We start from the raw sequence: 9,037 nt of genomic DNA, 5'->3' as shown, positions 1-9,037 counted from the left end.
CGCGATTCATTGCCGGCCGCCCGAGCGAGCGAGCTACACACTACTAGGCCAGTCTCAATGCAAGACTCTATCACAGAATTCAAGACAATTAATTACATACTATTTATGATATTTTGCTGATGTGTGGCAGCATATTTATTGAAGAAAGAGGTAGAAAAAATAAGACTCCAAGTCTTATTTAGACTAAGTCCACATCGTTCGAGGTAATAAATAACTTTAGACTCTATGATAGAGTCTGCATTGTGAGTGCCCTAGCTCAGCTGATCCCACGTTCGTCCGTCCGGTTTTTCCTGGTTTTTCTATACACCACAATCACCAGGCTACGCAATTATCGCTCCTCCATCCCATACAGCCGCCTCTCTCTTTGTTGCACGAACCGATCGATTATTATGCCCATATTTCATTGAGACCAAATTACTCTCGTTTTATAGTCCTGCTATATATCACACGTTTTAGTAGTAGTCGCTGATTTGTTATAAGAAAAAAAATATTATTTAACAGATAATCTCAAGCGAATATATTGAATGGATGATGTGATGACAGAACCTAGGTAGCCTGATCGGGCATGGCATCCGCTGCCATCCAGAGCGCTAGCTAGCTCTTCGGCCGGCCGGCTCAGTCACGTTGAACGCCGTATCGAGCCGTGGCCGTGTGTCTGCAACAGCTAGCATGGCCTGGGTTCGGCGTCTTCTGGACTCGGTCCATCGTGATATAGTAGGAGCGCCACGTGAACCACGCGTCAGCGGTAACCTCATCGCGTTATCTCTACGTACGCACAGTTCGTCTTTAATTTGTTTGACCGCTCCGATCCAACACGGGACAAACGTCTTCGGCCCTGATTTCCTCGATTCATTGCCGGAGTGACGATGATCTACTTCGAAGTCTAAGGGCCTGTTTAGATTGAGGATGAAAATTTTTTTGGATGTCACATCGAATATGTCGGAAGGATGTCGGGATGGTTTTTTTGAAACTAATAAAAAAACACATTACATAGCTCGTCAGGAAACTGTAAGACAAATTTATTAAGCATAATTAATCTGTCATTAGCATATGTGGGTTACTGTAGCACTTAAGGCTAATCATGGAGTAACTAGGCTTAAAAAATTCGTCTCGCGATTCTCAACTAAACTGTGTAATTAGTTTAGTTTTTTATCTATATTTAATGTTCCATGCATGTGTCTAAAGATTCGATGGGATGGATGAAAAAATTTTAGGTGGGGAACTAAACAGGGCCTAAAACGCCCGATATTAGAGCCTGTACAATTAACGCTGTTACGCGGCGGGCGTTTAATAAGGGAAGGTAAGCTCGTCTGTTGTCAGAGTGGAACTTGGCTTTTTTTTTAAAGATCCATTACCAGTTTTCATTAAATTAGATAAGAACAATTATAACATAAGTTAGCGGCACAAGGCGTGCCACTATCACATTTTACCCAGGACCCAGACTATGGTCTCAAGCCATCTCTATCATCTAAAAGTGATTTACATTATTAGGCCTTGTTTAGTTACCTAAAAATTTTGTAAAATTTTTCAGATTCCCCGTCACATCGAATCTTTAGACGTATGCATGAAGTATTAAATATAGATAAAAATAAAAACTAATTGCACAGTTTGGTCGGAATTGACGAGATGAATCTTTTAAGGCTAGTTAATCCATAATTGAATAATATTTGTCAAATACAAATGAAAGTGGTATTATTTATAGTTTGCAAAATTTTTTGGAACTAAACAAGACCTTAGTAATAGAAGACAACCAGTAAAGGAAGTTTTCTAAGGTGGAGTCGTCGTTATCAACCGAGGGTGAGTGAGCTGCTCCCGTCCTTTGTTCCCGCGAACTGGTGAAACCAGGGGATATCGGAGCTAGCTAGCACGTACGGTCAAGGCCCCGCTATGGTCTAAATTAAAGTTTCTTATTAAATAACCCTGCTTCAGTCATTATAGTAGGAGGTATTCTAAAAGAAAAGGAGTTCTTGAACCACATCTTACCTTCATCTTGGCTCTCTTGTAGTTCTTTTTTTTTTTGGAGCCCGATTATTCAGTAACTTTGCTCTGTCATCTTGTGCGTCCATTTAACATCTAACGCATCGAGTGATTTCTACCATAAACAATTCCCAAACGTGCTGCTCCCTGCAGTCCGTCAGGAGTCCCTAGTAGCTAGTGCGGCTCCCAACCACCCGCGACGGCACTCCCGCAGCTCCCACGGCGGGGCTCAATGCAAGTTCCGGGCAGGCATTCGCGACAGTGGGTAGCGCGCGCAGCATCCGCGATGCTGCTGCTGCAGCCTGCAGGTACGCCCGCGCGCGATGGTGGTGCCGATGGGGGCGATGTGCGCGAAGGCCCGCGTCCGTGCAGCCTGCGGCCGGAAAACCGATTGAAAACAGAAAAACAAAGGGCCTATTTACATTTGAATTTTTTTTGGCGTAAAGAGAAAATTTTTTGTGGAATTGGGGCCTAAGAACTAAACGGAGCCAAAAAATTTTGTGGCCAAAATTTTGGGCTACAACTGTGCACGCACTCTCATGGAAGCCCACCAATGACAACTTGAGCTGCAAGCATTTGCAGTTATCATTGGTAGGCTTCTATGGGAGTGCATGCATAGTTGCAGCCTAAAATTTTAGTCCTAAAATTTTTTAGCCCCGTTTAGTTCTTAGCCTCCAATTCTACAAAAAAAATTCTCTTTAAACTAAAAAATTTCAAATCTAAACAGGTCCAAAGAGTTGGGCGTCAAAAGTATTGGAGCCGTCGGAGAGGTGGTTTTTTTTAAGCCTTCAGGGCATATACCCTCATTCTTCCACCCATTGAATTCGTTTTGAGAAGTGTGCAAACACACATCTCAAAGCAGTTTCGTATTGAGATATGTGTTTGTATACTTTTTAAAGCGAATCAAATGAGTGAGAGAATAAAGACATATGCCTTTAAGGTAAAATTAACTTTACCCGTGCCTGAGTTACTAAAATCTGGCTCCTTTTTTGTTTCGGGTTCCACCTCTGACGACGCCCGTTGGACTCTTGCACCCCCACGCCCACAAACGCAAGTGCTTATGGTTCTGGCAGGCCCTTTTTGTTTTAATGTTTTTCTTTAAAAAAGTTACATTTCGCTACTGCTATGCAGGTCTTCAAAGATGACTTTGTTGGATTAACTGATGCGGGATGGCGTGCCTCTAGCAAACGATCACGTTTAATCTGCTTTTTTTTTAATGTGGGCATCGTGACCGTCTCGGATTCTTGGTTAATATCACATTAACAGATGACTTAAGCTACTTAATCAGGGCCGTCTCAAGAATTCCAAAGGCCCTTGGGCAAGCGAGTAGCAAGAGCCTAGCAAACTAATCTTTTACAATCAACTTTCTCCATTCTAAATTATAAGTCATTTCAAAAATCTTGGAGAGTCAAAGCATTTTCAAATTTGACCAAAATTATAGAGAAAAACACTAAGACGTATAACATAATGAAAATATAAATAAGGAAGAATGTAATGATACTTAATTGTTATCATAATAATTATTATTTTATTATATAAAAAGTCAAATTTAGGATAGTTTGACTCTCCAAGATTCTTGAAAACTTATAATTTAGGATGGAGGGAGTAATGGGAGTGACTCTGACTGTGGCATCAGCTCTGAGCCAATCACTTTAGGAGGATGATTTGTTTTCTGGTGAACACTAGAGGAGCTAGAGCCGTTTTTGAAATTGAATGACAGGCTATAATTTGTGGCTTCTACAGTTCTACCCAAGTGCTTCGGAAGAGGTGTCATTTCAAATAAGACCTTAATATGATAATTAAAGAATACAGTACTAGTAATAAAAATTAACTTACAGCATATGTTGGAAGCAATTGGGAGTAGCTGAATATCAGAATAGAAAATGATGCAAGCTAATTTCTGATTAATTACTTATGATTAGTATATGGATCTTTAAAATTTCATTTTTTTTGCCAAATATATTACTATATAAGTATTATATACATACATAAACTCATGGGCCCTCTCTTGGCATGGGTCCGTGGCCGTCGCACCGGCTGCCCATACCCCTAAGACGGCCCTGCTTAATCTCATTAACAGACGCAAGCATCTTAACATGTTTGCTTCGGTTAATACATTAACAGGTGTGACAGTCCTAGGGTGAAGAAAATTTTCTTATTTGACACCAAAACAAGCCTATGTTTTCCTATTTGACATCCAACTTAAAATCTTTCCTATCCGTCGCCTCTTTCATTTTTTTTATTTCCTATTTGACACTCTAACAACTCCGTTAGCCAGTACCGTTAACTCTCCATGGGCCAACGAAAAGACTAAAATACCCTTAAGAAAATAGAATATAATGTTCTACCTTAGAAAATTCATATCTTTTTATACAACATCGAATCAAGTGAATTTTGTATTAAAAAAATATAGTTCTTGATGAGAGATCTATAGCTTTGTGGTTTCGAAGTTTTTATTTGAGGTTATTAAAATACTCAAAGAAATAAATAAAGTTTGCCCAACATATTAATCGCATAACAGAGCTTATCTTATCTATAACTCCTATAAATCAAAACTCCACTAGCCTCATTCTCTAACATATCATTGTGCCACGTCATCCGCTTTTACTCTTGCCTTACTGCAGCCTCTCTTGCGCACCAAGAGAAAAAAGAAAAACAGAAATGCATCATCAATTCTTGGGAAACGCATCTCACCTCCGCCCGTCATCCATTGCGTTTCCTAACTCGGATGCCGTCAACTCTTCGACTCCCCATAAACGATTGTGCACCAACCAATTTATTTCTGCATCAATTCCTCGACCACCACTGCAAACACCCGCAGCAGACACCAAACCATCACACTACCTTCGTGTTTAAATAGCTATGTGTATGCTATCATCTCCGTACTGCATCGTGCTCTTCGACGCCGAACAGGAAAGAGGAGACCTCCATTGTTGTGGCCCTGTCCGCGCTGGCTACTCAACCTCAGGACAGCCCTTCTCTGCCCATCGGCGTCAGCTGGGTCCGCCTCTGCACTACCAGTCTGCATCCGCACCATCTACGGATCTACCGGTGTCTATGTCTGACCACTCAGCTTCCACGACGTCTGCATCTGGCCGTCCTGCCTTGGTGTCGCGCTTCTGTGTCGACCTTCAATCCGTCGAGAGGGTGGCCGGCATAGGAAGAGATAGAAGGGGAGCCTGTTGTCGCGCCTTGTGCTAGGAAAAGCAGCAATGATGGAATTTTTCGAGCGGTGGAGAAGATTCGCATGTCCCACGGAAGGGATAGGATAAGGTCGTCAGTAGTTTTTTTATTTTTTTAGGTTTTTTTAATTTTAATTCAACTCCTTGTGTATGTGTTTTTTTTCTTTCTTTATGTAATTCTTCACGGCAAGGGAGTCCTTTTCTAATCAGCTCTAAGCCAGTGAGTGAACGCCACCTAGGTGACGGTTCGTTTATGTTTACGACACCTTGTATGATTTCTATTCGTTTATACACATATTGTTATCAGCATGCCGTTCTGATTTCTTAACTTATTATTATTATTTCATACTTTCATAGAGAACTTATTCAAAATTGGAGTTTTATATCAATCACCTAGTACTCTTAGAGCAACTCCAACCGCTTTGCTATTCTTATTATGGAGGCTTTTTAGAACTTTTATAGTAGAAAAATAACCTCCAACATATGTGCTATTTGGTTTTGTAAAATAGAAAATTTGTTATCCCTTAATTTTCGTTGCCATATATAGCCAACCACTGACACTGGCTATCTGATAGCAAGGCTGTTGTAAACCTCTTCTTTTTTAAGAAGTTATCTATTTTACAAAATGGCTAAACATTAGAATTTAGCTACTCATTTTAGCCAATCTCTTGGAGATGCTCTTATAAAGTAAAACCCCACTACCTACTCTCAACATGCAAGCTATCCAATTAGGCAATCCACTATCACACACAATTAAAATCTACTAACTCATGTAATTGTAGTGTCCACATCAGCAAGTTATCTATTTCTATGAATATACAAGTTGTCCAAACTATGCAAGACACATTCTAACCTATTTATATTCCTTCTTCATACCTACGGTAATGCGTGGAGAATCCTCCTAGTATCTTAGAAAAAACATATATTTTTTGTATGGCGTCGTGCAAAGATATCTTTTATATGAAAATTGTAGCTTAAGGTGAGAAAATTTTAGTTTTAAGTTTTTTTATTTGAGACCATTAAGATGTAAAAAAACTTTTTAGCGGTATATTAATCCCATACTAGGGTATACCACCTCCGTGACTCAATAATACCCGTGTCCAAAATCTGCATATGATGACCCGAGCAACTTAAGAATTATCATATGCCCAGACCTTAGCAGCCAAGTTCCTAGAACATAGGGTACGTAGTACGGGAACGTGGTACGTGGTACGACATTCTCATAAACTCTGAAACGTAGGGGGTATACAGCTTCGTCCCGTTCCTTTAAGTTGCGGAACGCGTTCCACTTTCCAAAGGAACGTGTGTCTAGGACGTGGTGGTTGGCTCAGGTAGTTTTACGTGTTGTTTTAAACCAAATGAGTTCGATTCCTAGCGTGGTATAGTTTACTGTTGTATATTTTGTTTCATTTTGGGCTGTCCAACTCCAACCATAAGGCTCATTGTAGGTCCAAGCCAATGAGTCAATCACCAACTATATTTTTTGCCGGTCGCCGCCGCCGGCCGCTCACGGACGGGCATGGCGCAGTATGCACGCACACCACGAAGTTCCATAGTCACTTGTGACTGACGTTTCTATGATTGCTCCTGCATATGATTCGCGTTCCACCACATTTGGGAACGACGTTCCATGATGTTCCTGTTCCACGTTTCGGGGAACGTGCCCATGTTCGAGTACCCTGGCTGCTAAGGCCCACACCCAGACGACGACGTCCCAATGTATACATCAGGTTCGCAACTTCTACCGCTGTCAATTTTTTTTAAACCCATATTCACCTCACTTCAGTATGCTTACTGCTTTCCTGTTGTAGCATAACCTAGATGCACTTTTGGCAGCACCGTATACACTGCCGGCCAAGTTATATATTAAGGAATCTTTCAACGATGATGCATTTGCAGCCATGTCAATCCTCGACGACTATCAGATAGGGTTTGTAGGGAAATTTGGGAGAAGAAGAGCAGAGTGCAAGAGGAAGAACTGGAAGAAGACAATAGGGCCTTCTTGTTTAGTTGGTGATTTTTTTTTGCAAAATATTACTATAGTATTTTTATTTGTATTTAACAATTGTTGTCTAATCATAGACTAACTAGGCTTAAAAAATTCATCTTACAAATTAATGAATTGTTCAATTAATTAATTTTTATATATATTTATTTTTTTATGCATATACCATAAGATTCAATGTGACAGGATATCTTAACCATTTTGTAAAATGGTTCAAGATTGGGGGATGATTCATTCATTCAATTCATTGTCCTCCAATCGCTATAACACCGGTGGGTTATGTTTCCTACTACCACACTGCTTCATACTTCTAAGCCCAACTAGTTAGAGGCCCACACACACACGTCATCGGCCCACGCCATACACTCGTAATAGATTGACCACTCCAACGATCCAGAGCCCAGCAACATTCCAGAAAAAAAATTAAATCAGCATGCACAAGCAATTCCATCATACTTTGCTAAAAAAAGAAGTTACTACATCATACAACTCTAGATGTGGTTTACTCACCTCTTATTTTACACAGCACATATCTTTACTCATCAGGGTTGTTTGTGTACAGCCACGCAAGGCAAGAAGTTGTTTCCATATCCAAAAAACACGGGCAGGTAGGTACAAGAAACAAGGCCCAACCTGGTATGTCCCACCTCCAACATAGTGTCTCCTTATGCGAAACGAAAATTGAGGCACTATGTCTCACCTTTCAAAGGCGGCCGTCCCAAAAAAAAATCCCCAAAACCTCATTCAGTCTCTTGCCTTAAGAAGTATCCTATATGCTCAAGCGTCCCAATATATATCAGGTTTGCAACTTCTACCGTGCGCTGTCAAATTTTTTTTAACCCCATGTTCACCTGACTTCAGTATGCTTACTGCTCTACTGTTCTATCAAAACCTTGATACACTTTTGGCAACACCGTACCATACACACTGGTCAAGTTATATTAGGGCGACGGGAGTCATCTCTAAGCACCTCGAATCTGTCATGTCAATCCTCGATGAGGTCCACGTCAAATGCTTTGCTTATGATAAGTGTCATTTCCTGTCAGATTGTCATGGTAGCCTTATAGGATCTACTTAGGCCTTGTTTAGATACGAAAAGATTTTGGATTTAGCTAGTGTAGCACTTTCGTTTGATTGTGGTAAATATTGTCCAATTATGGACTAACTAGGATCAAAAGATTCGTTTCGCGATTTACAGTTAAACTGTGCAATTAGTTTTTATTTTTGTCTATATTTAATGCTTCATGCATATGTCGAAAAAATCGATGTGATGGAGAATCTTGAAAATTTTTTGGTTTTCGGATGAACTAAACAAGGACAAATCTCTGTGTGAGCTCCACAGCATCATTTTTCCATATTGGGCTGCATGCAGGAGAGTAACTAACCTCGCTGATTTTACTGCCTTCGACCTTTTCTTAACCCTGAGGTTCTGGTGTGGATGCAGATCCTTGCAAGCATGCAGCAGATAAGAGCGCGCGCATCAACGGTCGTCGAAGAAGTTAATGGCGGCCTGGCGGGCGGCCCTGTCGATCTCGTCAGTCTCCGGCGATGCATATGCTCGATGACGAGATGAAGATCCCAGGAGGACCAGGAATGGAAGAATCCAACACTACAGAAAACTGGGCTTTGCCGACTGCTAAAATCCTTTGCCACCTGCCAAAGGCAGGGCAGTCGGCAAAGACTTTCTTTGCCGACTGCTTTCAAAAGCAGTCGGCAAAGGATTCTTTGGCGACTGCCCAGCCATCCTGGCTGGTGGCAAAGAAAGACAGTCGGCAAAGACGTCCTTTGCCGACTGCCTGGCAGGTGGCAAAGAAAGGCAGTCGGCAAAGTTGCCTGCCTGGCAGGTGGCAAAGAAAAGCTGGTGGCAAAGGTG

This window comes from Sorghum bicolor, chromosome 1 (genome assembly GCF_000003195.3).
Source record: "Sorghum bicolor cultivar BTx623 chromosome 1, Sorghum_bicolor_NCBIv3, whole genome shotgun sequence".
Lineage (NCBI taxonomy): Eukaryota > Viridiplantae > Streptophyta > Magnoliopsida > Poales > Poaceae > Sorghum > Sorghum bicolor.
The sequence above is the reverse complement of the archived record's forward strand: the minus strand, read 5'-3'. Positions refer to the sequence as shown.